Consider the following 13,952-nt stretch of genomic DNA (forward strand, 5'->3'; position numbering starts at 1 on the left):
TTGTGCAATGAAAGCGAAAGCCCTTCCTTACCGGTCTGATTTTCATTGAATTCTCTCTCAGCAGTGCGCCTCGTTCCTTTTATTACCTCTCAGATCAGCTGGAATAATAAAAGCAAAATTTAAAAAAAATGGATCTCGATGTGAACGTCCACTTTCTGTCAATTAATCAATCTAATTAAATAATGTATTTCGGTATAAATACTCTTTCCTTTACCTGGACGCCCGGAACTCATTCACGTGGCTCCCTAAGGCAAATCTAAGGGGTGGCCGCGATCCACTCTGAATGTTGTGTGTTGTCTCACTCAAATATACGCTTATACACTTGTCCTAGAAGTAATTGTTCAGGAGTTATCTGTGTTTATTTCCGTGACCCCGCTAGCAGCCATAGACCTGTTTGCGTCTCGCTGGAGTGATAGGGTTACGTATTCTGTGGTCCAAGGCTTCCTCGGTCCTTTATGACGAATGTTAATTATTTTTACAGCAAACCTGTTGACAATTATCATTCTCTCACGGGGAAACTGCGGACTCTCCGATTGTCTCTGCGCCTACATGATGATCATGGCAGCGTCAGATTTATCCGTCATCGTCATCCACGTCGTTCTGCATGGAATTTTAATTCCACGTCTGTCACATACCTTTCTGTATTACACATACTTTCTTGGTCCCATGGTGTATCTGATAATAGTCAGTCTGGATCTGTCAAAGTGGTACACAGTCGCCTTCACCTTTGACCGATATGTTGCCATGTGTTGTCAGAGGTTTAAAACAAAGTACTGCAGAGTGAAAACTGTGAGAATCCTTGCAGTAGTAATTCTGATATTGATTTCCTTGGAAAATATCCCCTATGTGTTTGTACTTCAACCTCTGCGAAGAATTGGCAATATTTCATGGGGCATTGACTTTAACATGGATGTCATGAGGTCGCCAGCATTTGCAGCGTTCACCCGATTTAAAGTTTTCTTGGGTACAGTGTGCGTCTTTGGTCTAATGTTCCTACTTAATGGGTTGACAGTTAGACATATCCTTGTGGCCAGCAAATCCCGAAAGGGATTCCGCAGTCACAAGAGTGAGGATTGTCGTGACCCGGAAATGGAAAGCAGAAGAAAATCCATAATTTTACTTTTTAGTGTATCGGGTAGCTTCATGTTACTCAGTCTGACAGCGGCTGTGAATCACTTCATTTCCGGTTTCAGCAAGCGTTCTGATCACGACTATTACACCACCGCATATATAGTTTCTGAAACTGGATATCTACTCACCCGGCTCAGTTCCTGTACAAACACCTGTATTTATGCAGTAACTCAAACTAAATTCAGAGAAGAGATGAAGACGTTGTTAATATCTCCCTGCAGGTTAATTCTGTCATTGGTCAAGAAAAGAGTAAGTCAATCTAAGACTTCCAGTCCTGCGTAGTGCTCGCTTCTATCCATGCCTGCTATTTCAGCCGGCACATTTCCCCTAGGAATCCAGATTGTTATTGACAGAAAGAGTGAAATTAATTTAATGGTTTCAATTTCCATTGGCGCTGTGAATTGAAGTAATTTATTTGTGGTATCGTATTGATAATAATTTTCTTACTGTAAAATGAAAACGTTTTAATGTGTTCAGTCGCTAGAATTTGGATTTTGAATCCAAAGTTCAAGCGGAGGTATTGCGAATCACAGAAAGGCATCTGGACAACAGGATGTACTGCTGAGCCGGAGCGATCCGTTTTCCACTTTAGACGCCGATCAATGTGCAAACATTAAAAATCAGTGACTCTCAGATTATTTCTTGTTAGACCCTGATAGAGCGAGGAATCGGTATAATTGTCTCCGTACTCTGACGTCAGACAGAACAGACTTTCAGTAACTACAGATGTCGTTGAATTTACTTCATTTTCTACATCCTTCACATACATGAAGAGTAAAACTCCTTACGTTACGTCTCCATCTAAATGTGCAATGTATATTTTAAAATAATTTATGATAAATAGAACAGTCAATGTAATATAGAGTACACTCAAATCAGCTTGAGTCCATCAGACTGGTAGAAGAACCTATCTCGGAACCTGTTGGTCCTGGCTTTTATGCTGCGGTACTGTTTAACGGATGGTAGCAGCTGGAATAGATTGTGGTTGGGATGGCTTAGGTTCCCAATGACCCTACGGGACATTTTTAGACACCTGTCCTTGTAAATGTCCTGAATCATGGGGAGTTCGCAACTACAGATGCGCTGGTCTATCGGCATCACTCTCTGCAGTGTCCTCCCATTAAGGGAGGTACAGTTCCCATACCAGGCAGTCATGCAGCCAGTAAGGAGGCTTTCAATTGTGCCTCCGCAGATAGTTCTTAGGATTCGGGGGCCCATGACAAACTTCCTCAACCGTCTGAGGTGAAAGAAGAGTCGTTGTACCTTTTTCACCAACTAGCTGGGGTGTACAGACCACATGATGTCTTCGGTGATGTGGATGCCGAGGAACTTAAAGCTGTTTACCCTCTCAACCCCAGATCTATTCATGTCAATGGGGGTTAGGTCGTCTCCATTTCTGCTGTGATCCACAACCTGCTCCTTTGTTTTTGCGACATTGAGGGAGAGGTTGTTTTCTTGACATCCCTGTGTCCGAGCTTGCTTCTTCCCTGGAGGCCACCCCGTTATTGGGTGAGATAAAGCCAATCAATGTAGTGTCGTCGGCAAATTTAATTAGCAGATTGGAGCTGTGGCTGGCGATAGAGTCATGGGTATACAGGGAGTAAAGGAAGGGACTCAGTACGCAGCCCTGAGGGGCTCCTGTCATTCAGAATACGAACAATCATGCCTCTGTAATTCGTGGAAGAAATTCATGAATAAATTGATTAGAGCACTCCGCATAACCTGTCGTTAACGTCGGTAGCTTTATGGAATCTGACATGTGCCATCAGGCGCTTTTCTTAGGAAAAACAAATCAGTTCACGTCAGCCTGATTCAGACGCGCGCGAGTTCACCCCGGGAAACTTGTGACGTTGACCAGTGTTTGTTGTTTTGTCCTCATGAGAACGAATCAACTGGAACAGGCAGCAGAAGCCGGCCATTGATCAAAGTGATTTCACTTGATTGCTTTGCTCACAAATGAGCTGATTCCCACTTAGCCTGAATTTCAGAGGCTGGGTATGTATTTCAAATCTATTTCCAAAAGTGAATCAACAGTAAAGACTCCGTAGCAGTGGTAACGTATTCTGTAAAATGTGAAACCAAACAGGATCACGTTGGCTTCTAGAATGGCGAGAGAGACAGAATGAGGCGGTGGAGAGCGGAGGTGGCGGGGGGGGGGGGAGGTGATGTTGAGGGGGGGGGTTGTTGGGGGGGGCGGCAGTGAGCATTTCGGTCTGTGACAGAATATCATCCCAGATCCAGCTCCTTTAGTACGCAGTTTCGTACAAAGAGCGGAATCGGAACCTTGGATGCAAGAATTTGTGAGACGGCTTCTGTACGTCCCGGAGGTCAGAAAGAGAGAGGGTGATGGAAAGGAAGGGGACGGTGCAGACTCTCAGACTATATCGGCAGTACAATCACTGATAATACTCGCGTTCACTCTCAGACACCAAGTGATTTTGAACACAATATCTTGCAGACTGATACTGACATCAGTTTTTGTATTTTACATTGACTGTTCTCATAGCTCCGGGCATAAGTCTCATTCGCCAGTCTTCCATCTCATTACAGCCGAGGTTTAACTGTGACAGAGCGCAGTTTGCACTGACTGTGATGGCGAGTTCCTTGGCAAGAAAATCAGTGACATCGTTCCAGCCAGGCCTAGAGATGAGAGGGAGGGAGGGTGAGAGCAGAGAGACTCCGGAAACGGTGTAGATCCCTGTTATTTATTATCAAAGCAACTATTGATCATAGATCATCATCCGACACCCACTTACAATGAACCGGATCACCCAGAGTCTCATGCTCACAAAGACTCTATTACTACCAGTTATCTGCTTTAGAATCCAGCTTTATCAGCATAAAGAAATATGACTCATGAATCTCCCAGATTTCTTTCATTCCGTTTCGGCTTCGTCAGTGACTGCTTTGTAGTGAGATCGGAGACAGGATTCTCGGCACCAGAATCTGTGAGGCGTTTCCTGTCCAGTCTGGAGATCAGATAAAGTGAGAGTGATGGACACAGAGAGTAGAAACTGTCGTTTTTATCAGTGACACGATCAATGACCACACGAACGTTCGGTGTCGGACACTTAGTGACTTCCAACACCATCTCAGACAGTCTGGTAGTTACAACAGGATCTGCATCAGTATCAGGACTGCACTAGGACAGCGCAAAATAAACTGATTTGTATCCGTTCTCATATCATTTACCTACCAGAATATTTAATTCAACATTAAAACGTTTGTGAAACGAAAAATTGAATGCCCCTTCGGTGTGAAACAAACGGGAACTGAGAAACAGGATGGAACTGAGAAACAGAGAATGTACGACCAAATTAATATGGCTATAATATATATAGACATCTACAAGTCTCGTGAGACCATGGATTTGCACCTTGGAAAGCTTCCAGGGCGCAGGCCTGGGCAAGGTGGTATGGAAGACCGGCAGTTGTCCATGCTGCAAGTCTCCCCTCTCCACGCTACCGATGTTGTGCAAGGAAAGGGCACTAGGGCCGATACAGCTTGACACTGGTGCCGTCGCCGAGCAATGTGTCGTTAAGTGCCTTGCTCAAGGACACAACACGCTGCCTCAGCTGAAGCTCGAACTAGCGACCTTCAGATCACTAGACCGAAGTCTTAACCACTTGGCACGCACCAACACATAGAGTTCGTCGGCTGTATTACCGACGAACAAACAGTCCGAGTGATTTAAGGAAACAAATTTGGAAATTAAAAGCATCGCACTCTGTTTGAAGAAACATCAGGTTGTTATAACAGATACTTTTTTTTATAATTTCCAATTATTCACTGAGAATACTGTAAAAGGACTGAATGTGATAGAGTTTGTCTAAAATGCTTCCTTCATATGTAGGTAAAAGTCCTGCAGAGAGGCCATGCGATATTGGATCTGCTATTGAGGAATGCTACAAGGGCAAGTGACATAGGTTTGACACAGTGCAGCGTAGGGCACTGAGGGAGAGTGTGGGAGGACAAAATGATCTGGGAATACAGATAACTTGTGAAGGTGGTGTCACAGGTGGATAGGGACGTAAATAATGCATATATCGCATGGCTGACATAAATGAAAATATTCAGTCCAGAACCGTTTCTGTGTGTTATTAAGTCCCGAAGATGGGAAGATTTATTGATGACCCCTAAGATGGAGCAATGGTCGCAGTTTTGGTTATACACTGACAGAAAAGATGTATGCAAGTTTGAACGAGAACAGAGAAACTTGTTCCAAATAATTTTGCTTTCGGGCCTGGAGGAACTGATTTATAGGGAACGATTCAATAGGTCAGGACTGTATTCTTGGCAATGTAGATGACGGAGAGGAGATTTAATTGAGGTATACAATACAATAAGGGCTGCAGGACGTGCAAATGCCAGCAGGCTTGTTCCAGTAAGGGATAGTGCCCGTGGACCAAAGTCATGGGTCAACGGTGGAAACTGAAAAGTTTAAGGGGAACATGAGCTAAATCTTCTTTATTAAGTGGAACGTGGGAGTGTGGAACGAGCCAGCAGCTCAACCAGTGAATTTCAAAGTTTAAGAGAAGCTTAGGCAGGTACATGGATAGTAGGGGTATCGAGCTTTATGACCGGGGCAGTTCGATGGCAGCTGGAAGTTTAAATGAACTTTAAATGAAACGAAGGCCAGAAGCACCTGTTTTTGTGCTGCAATTTTCTATGATTAGATGACCTGGTGCTGAGCATGAGGCTGCTAAATTTCCATGGGCTCCATAGAACATTGACTGACTGGCAGGATCCAAAGACAGAATAAAGATGGCGTTCCCTGGTGGCATGTAACAAGAGTTCGAAGTTAATGCTGATTTTGACAACGTATCAATGATCTGGTTGGACAGCTTGATCTCTTTGTTTGCCAAGCTTGCACATGATACAAAGATAGGTGAATAAGCACCGAGCGTTGATATTGCATGGTGTTTGTACGGAAATTAGACAGATGGGGAAAACGAGCATAGAAATGACAAATGGTATATAATGTAGGAAAGTGCATGGACATCCACGTTGGTGGAAGGAATAACGGCGTGGACTATATTCTAAATGGGGAAAAGAAACAAAAATAGTAATGCTAAAGGAACGTTGGAGTACATTGTTAACATATGAGGATCATTTGATGGTGCAGTGCCTCTACTCGCGAGTGTTTAGAATAATGAGATCATCGTCAATCTATTGATTTTTTTTTTAAACCTAGATAAAATAGATTGGTAGAGGATTTTCTGATAATATGGTAGTCCAGGACCAGCGGGCACTGCCTCATTATGGTGGGACGTTTACAAAGAGTAAAAATCAGGAAAAAAATCTGCAACCAGAGGGTGTCATTCTGTGAAGTTCATTATCGGCAGAAGGCTATGCAGGTCATATCGTTTGTTATATTTAAAACAGAGGATTTTTTGATGAATCAGAACATCAAATGTTAAGGGGAGGAAACAGGAGGATGGGATTGACATGGATAATCAATCAGCCATCATGGAAAGGCGGAACAGACACAATGGGCAAAAAGGTCTAATTCTGCTCCATATCATATGTTTCTGTCGACGTCTGCTGTGGACCTCAAAACACCGTCGTCAAAGACATGCATAAAGCCTTCCGCGCTAACAGATGACTGTAATATGGTGGAACGAATCGCCATGCAATGTATTACCACAAAATTGATTTCACCAATGAAAAATGTTCAGCGGATGTAAATCATTGGACAAGGGACCTACTGATGACCAAACAAATAATTAATATGGTAGGCATTAAACATTACATTTTGTTAATTTGCAGTGATATCAAGAATTACTCAAACTTTTAGAGGGATTGTGGATCGGAGCAGGTTTGGGAAGAAATCCACATACGATTAAATCATATTTAGCTGGTTAAATCTTGGAGTGAACCAGCTTTATCGGAACATCGTTCATTATCATCATTGCTATTATTGATAATAATAGCAGTAGCAATAATAATTCTGCATGCTCAAAGGGAAGAATGTTATTTACTCTCGGAATGTTAAATGTGGGCATTGTACAATGGTTTCGTGGAAAAAGAACCTCAAGTGTGGAAATAGGTGCAGTTTGCATTAAGTAGCCGTGTCACATTGTCAGACACATCAAAAGAGATACGCAACCGCATAAATAATGAAAGCACGATTTTATAAGATTCCCTGTTTGCGATCAATAGAGAATAGGTGTAGGAGTAGGTCATTCGGCCCTTCGAGCCAGCACCGCCATTCACTGTGATCATTCTTCCTGTTGTGTAGACCTGTTTTCGCGCCCACACTCCACAGGATGCAAATGTGTGTACAAATTTGTTAGGGCAGGTGCCATTGCACGATTACTGACATCAGCACTGACCGAAAAGTGCACTGCCATGGGGTGTTTCAATATTGTAGTGGCATGCCGGTTAATTCTGTGCAAATATTTGGTCTTTACACATTGGAGTTTCTGTGCAACACACACAAAACGCTGGAAGGACTCAGCAGGTCAGGCCGCATCCATGGAGAGGAACAAATAGGGGACCTTTCAGGCCAAGACCCTTTATCAGGATGGTAGTTGATACATCGGTCACGTGGATCAGATGCGCTACACAGCAGAATTACGAAAAGGTTAAATAAAGAGAATGTTAAATGCATTAGGTGTGATCTTTCAAGAATCACCGACTCTTGGAAAGGTTCCGGAGAGCTGTGAAATATTTTTTAAGAAGGTACGGCAGCAAAAAAAAAAAAACAAAAACAAACAAACAAACAAACGTGTGAGGTAGCGTAATCTCCGTGGTTGTAAAGATATGGGAGCCTATTATTAAGGAGAATTTTCCTGGTACGTGGAAGCACAGGATAAAATAGGCGTAAGTTCGATTTGTTGCCCGCAAGAAATCTGGTCCATGAAATCTGTTAGAATTCCTTCAGAACGTAACAGGCAGGATAGACAAAGGGGACTCAGTGGATGTCGATCACTTGGATTTTCAGGAAACCTTTGACAAGGTACCGTACATGAGGCTGCTAAACAACATAAGGGTGCATGGTATTACGGGACAGACACAAGAATGGAGAGAAATTTAGCTGACTGGCAGGAAGCAAAGAGGGGGAGTAACATTGGCTTATTCTGGGTGGCTGCCTGCGGCTAGTGGTGTGCCATAGGGATCGGTGTTGGGACTGCTGACTTTCAGATTACAGTTTAATAAATGAGATGGCAGAATTGATGGTTCAGTAGCCAAGTTTGCGGACGGTATGAAGACAGCCAGAAATGGGAAAGAAGGGAGTCTTCTGGAATGAAAGAGATTGACAAAGAAGCAGGTGGAATACCGGGCGGGAAACTGTATGCTCATGCACCTCGGTATAAGGAATAAACGTTTAGATTATTTCCTAAACAAGGGGAAAATTCAGGAATAGGTGATGCAGACAGAGATAGGAGTACTTGTGTAGGGCAACGTAAATGTTAACGCGCAGGTTGTTTCGGTGGTATGGAGAGAAAATGCAACGGTAGCATTCGTTTCCAGAGAGTTGAACTATAAAAGCAGAGGGTGTAACGCGGAGGCATTATAAGATTTCCTTCATACCAGAATTGGAGTATCATGAGCACTTTTGGACCTCCTATCTGATAAGAAAAAGTGTACTGGCATTAGAAAAGATTGAGAAAAGATTCATGAGAATTATCGAGGGAATGAAAGATTTAACCCTATGAGCAGCCTTTCATGGCTCGGACCATCTATTCGCTGGAGTTCATGCGAAATTGGCTGAAAAATCACTTTGAAATACGGAAGCGTATAAATTACAGAAAGCACTCAGCGATCTCACGATGAATCGGTTTACACAGAACTGAACCGAACCATGTGACTGTCAGCCGCTTCTACTGCTCTTGGACCCTCTCTCTCTCTCCTCTCTCCGTCTCTCACTCTCTCTCATTTCAACACAGAGGGTAGCCTCCATTCGTAAATTTAAAACGTCTTTCACTAGTCTTTGCAATGGTGTGATAACTGCACATGCGCATTGCTGTCCCCTTCCCGTACGAGTATGCTTTTCATAAACATGCACAAGTCCGTTAAATGGTATCTGACTTTCTCAAACCATTCCCACATTCATAACTGGTGCTACTCCGTCGTACGGCCACCACATTTCTCACACGTTTATACGCACGGATGGTAAATTAAATGATTTTTGACATATAGTACGTAACTCTTTCCTTACACGGGTCAATGTGAAGAAACAACATATTTTTTGTTAAGCAACACACATCAAAGTTGCTGATGAACGCAGCAGGCCAGGCAGCATCTGTAGGAAGAGGTACAGTCGACGTTTCAGGGCGAGACCCTTCGTCAGGACTAACTGAAGGAAGAGTTAGTAAGAGATGTGAAAGTGGGAGGGGGAGGGGGAGATCGAAAATGATAGGAGAAGACAGGAGGGGGAGGAATGGAGCCAGGACCTGGGCAGGTGATTGGCAAAGGGGATATGAGAGGATCATGGGACAGGAAGTCCGGGGAGAAAGACAAGTGGTGGGGGGGGGGGAGAACCCAGAGGATGGGCAACGGGTATAGTCAGAGGGGCAGAGGGAGAAAAGCAGAGTGAGAGAAAGAATGTGTGTATAAAAATAAATAACGAATGGGGTACGAGGGGGAGGTGGGGTATTAACAGAAGTTAGAGAAGTCGATGTTCATGCCATCAGGTCGGAGGCTACCTAGACAGAATATAAAGTGTTGTTCCTGCAACCTGAGTGTGGCTTCATCTTTACAGTAGAGGAGGCCGTGGATAGACATGTCAGAATGGGAATGGGATGTGGAATTAAAATCTGTGGCCACTGGGAGATCCTGCTTTCTCTGGCGGACAGAGCTTGACTCCATCCCTCCCCCTCCTGTCTTCTCCTATCATTTTCGATCTCCCCCTCCTCCTCCCACTTTCAAATCTCTTACTAACTCTTCCTTCAGTTAGTCCTGACGAAGGGTCTCAGTCCGAAACGTCGACTGTACCTCTTCCTAGAGATGCTGCCTGGACTGCTGCGTTCACCAGCAACTTTGATGTGTGTTGCTTGAATTTCCAGTATCTGCAGAATTCCTGTTTGCGTTTTTTTTTAATTTTTTTTGTTAATTTACGATTTGTCTATCTGATTTGTATATAGTTAACTCTACCGAATTGTACACTCTCAATTATCACCGTCTAGATCTGGAACGCATTTGGTCTTTCAACAATCCTGCATGGCCAATATCGAAGGCGCTTTATGCCTAGCTCGCTACTCTACATCCCACAAGCAACCGTGCAGTTTCATGTCGTCCGTAAACAGACAATGTGTCCACACCATGACACGGTAGTTTAGCGGTTTGCATAAGACTACTATAGCTGCCGCCGCAAGATCGGAATTCAATTCCCACAGCTAACTGCAAAGTGTTTGTTCGTTCTACCCCTGAGCGCGTGGGTTCCCTCCGGGTGATCCGGATTCGACCCGCAGTTGAAAACCGTACGGGTTCGGGTTAATGTGCTGCTGGCATGCTATGTTGGTTGCGGACACTTGCGGGCTGCCACGTCACAACGTTCGCTGATTTGACTTGACGCAAACAGCGAATTTCACCGGATGTTCAGATGTACATGTAACTCATTGAATCTAATATTTAAATACTTTACTTCAAAATTATCGCCATACACTGCCAAAAACTATGCTGGGTACTGAGCTCCGCAAAACCAAACTTGTCACTTCTTTCCATCCAGCAAAATGCCCTTATTTACCTGTTCCCTACTTCTGGTCGATCATCTAACAATGACACCTGTGGGTTGGTATTCATGGTAGACTAAATATACGGAAACTTTCCAAAATACTTTTGAGTGCCACCCTTTGGGTGAAGAAGTTCCCCCTTAACCATTTCACATTTCACCCACAACCTATGACTTCTGGCTTCAACTTCAATGGAAAAGGCCTGCTTGCACTAACGCTGTCTATACCCCTCATAATTTCGTATAGCAGGTTTGCTCTAATTCGCTGGTTTTCTCAGTTCCTTTGTGAAACTACGAGGTTACGTTTGCCACACTCTGCTCGGCAAGAATGTCTCCAGAAGTGAAAAAAATTTGGAAGGTGTTCATCTACTTAAACTCAAATATCCATGCTCACTTTCTGTATCTCAGTTCGATGTTACTATTGAAAGAGCTGAATTTCAATAATACAAATAAAACACAAGATTGTAGGAGCAGGGATTAACCACTCAGCGTAACAACACTCCCTATCCATTCCAATCTATTTGTTCGCCAACCCAAATCTTTCACCTTCTACTCTAAAGCTGCGATCTCTAGTTGTCGTCTCGCGTAACCTGAGGAGGAAAAGATTGCATGCAGTGACCTATAAATATAGCCCTCATAATTTTCTATACAACTAAATATCTTCCCTCATTCTTCTGTGCTTCAATGTCTGAAATTCGAAAAAAAAATCTATTGGGGGCTCGTCCGGGATTTGAACCCGGGACCTCTCGCATGTTCGCAAATTCAGGCCCAAAGCGAGAATCATACCACTAGACCAACGAGCCCGTTCTATATTGATGATATAAAAGTGCTGCCTTTCACTTTCACAAACCCCTTCGTCAACACATCTGGAGGAAATTTTACGACCAAAGTAGATCAAAGAGCAAAGTTCTGCACAACGCACTGCAGGCCCTTCGGCCAACGAAGCTCTGTCACCTATGTAGCCCGACTCTGTCGACAATATAACTGTTCCCTCCGACAGAGATCATAATTTGCTATTTTCACGACAGCCATCTGTCTACCCAAGTATCTTTTTAATGTCCCTATTGTGTCAACCACAACCAGTACCACGGCAATGCGTTCCCAGAACCCACTACATTGTGTACAAAAAAAATCTCTGACCTAACATTTCCACCACTCATCTTCAACGTATGTCCTCTCCTATTGGCCGTTGTCACCCTGGGAAAAGGTGCTGTTGTCCAGCATGTCTGTATCTCTTGTAATCTTACACACCTCCATCACGCTCCGTAACTTCGAACAGAAAAGATCCAGCTCTTCAATCTTCGCTTACAAGACATGCTCTAATCGCGGCAACACTTTGCTGAACCTCCTGTGCACCTTCTCCAGCGGACTTTTTCCAACCCTCCCCCCAGACAGATGTTCCGATCAACCATTCCATTTCGCAATACCACCCCACCCCCCTCACCCCAAGCCTCTTCTATCTATCACCCCAGTCACTGCACCACAATATAAACAAATAAACAATTTAACCCACATTTCTCTCAAAGTGTTGACGTTGTAAATAAACGTTGGTTTCATAGAAACATAGAATAGTACAGTACAGTACAGGCCCTTCGGCCCACAATGTTGTGCCAACGCTCAAACCCTGCCTCCCATATAACCCCCCATCTTAAACTCCCTCATATACCTGTCTAGTAGTGTCTTAAATTGCACTAGTGTATCTGCCTCCACCACTGACTCAGGCAGTGGATTCCACGCACCAAACACTCTCTGAGTAAAAAAACCTTCCTCCAATATCCTCCTTGAAATTCCCACCCCTTATCTTGAAGCCATGTCCTCTTGTATTGAGCAGTGGTGCTCTGGGGAAGAGGCGCTGGCTCTCCACTCTGTCTATTCCTCTTAAGATCTTGTATACCTCTATCATGTCTCCCCTCATCCTCCTTCTCTTCAAAGAGTAAAGCCCTTGCTCCCTTAATCTCTGATCATAATCCATACTCTCTAAACCAGGCAGCATCCTGGTAAGTCTCCTCCGTACCCTTTCCAATACTTCCACATCCTTCCAATAGTGAGACGACCAGAACTGGACACAGTTCTCCAAGTGTGGCCTAACCAGAGTACAATCGAGCTGCATCATTACCTCGCGACTCTTAAACTCCATCCCTCGACTTATGAAAGCCAATACCCCATAAGCTTTCTTAACTACCCTATCCACCTGTGAGGCAACTTTCAGGAATCTGTGAAAATGTACCCCCGTACTGTAACCAGGAACTTTACTTTATATATAGTTTTTATTTTAATGATTTATCATCGGTAGATGTTGTTTCTGTTGCATGTTGTCCCAACAGTCAACGTCAATTCCAGAATACACGTATCGGCGAAATTGTTAGTCATTGATCCTTCATCCCTGATGTTTCCTATTCTGAGACGAGCTAAACTGGACACAATATTCCAAGCGTGGTCTGACCAGAGTCTGACAGTGTGACATTACCTCGCTGCACTTAAACTCAATGAAGGTCAGCGCACCACGTGACTTCAGGACCACCCACTCTACTTGCTCCGAGATATGAGTCTTATGTTGATTTGGATGTCAATTATAATTGACCCCATTACTGGCAAAAGCAATGTACAGAGCAGCGATCCACGTAGTACTCCACAATTCCTGAGCCTCCCGTCCTGAAAACAATCTTCTACCATCACCCATAAAGCCAGCGTCGTGTCCACTAACGCGATCTACGTTTCTGGAGCAGCCTCCGCGCAGCACCCCGTTACAAGACCTGATGAAGTCCGTATAAAGCCCTACACACGTCGATCCTCGAGATTATCTCTCCAAAGAAGTCTAACAGCTTTGTGAAATCCGATTTACTGCTAACACGAAGATGCTGACAATATTAACCCCTCTAGTAACCTATCCACCACTAATTCCGGGCTCACTGGCTTGAATTTCCTTGGTGTGCCTGTGCTACGTGTAAATAATGGTGCGACATGAGCCACTTTGCAGTCCTCTGGAACATAACCTTAGCCTAAAGATGAAGCAGATGTGGCCGCGAGGGCCTCCGGTTTCTTTTCCTTGTCTTCTCACTAGATCAGAAGATGCATCGGGTCAGGACATGCGAGTTTCTAACACAATGTAGGGTTTATTATCGGAAACATGTAGAAGTTTTATGGA

General features: G+C 43.9%; 1 non-coding gene across 1 annotated transcript; it reads right to left on the minus strand.

The window, feature by feature from the left end:
• Nucleotides 1–11,522: 11,522 nt before the first annotated feature.
• Nucleotides 11,523–11,610, minus strand: trnap-ugg (transfer RNA proline (anticodon UGG)). Its single transcript is given in 2 exon segments — nt 11,523–11,558; nt 11,575–11,610. It is a non-coding gene; the product is annotated as a tRNA-Pro (tRNA).
• Nucleotides 11,611–13,952: the final 2,342 nt, after the last annotated feature.

Source organism: Mobula birostris, chromosome 13 (assembly GCF_030028105.1).
Source record: "Mobula birostris isolate sMobBir1 chromosome 13, sMobBir1.hap1, whole genome shotgun sequence".
In the NCBI taxonomy this organism is placed as follows: domain Eukaryota; kingdom Metazoa; phylum Chordata; class Chondrichthyes; order Myliobatiformes; family Myliobatidae; genus Mobula; species Mobula birostris.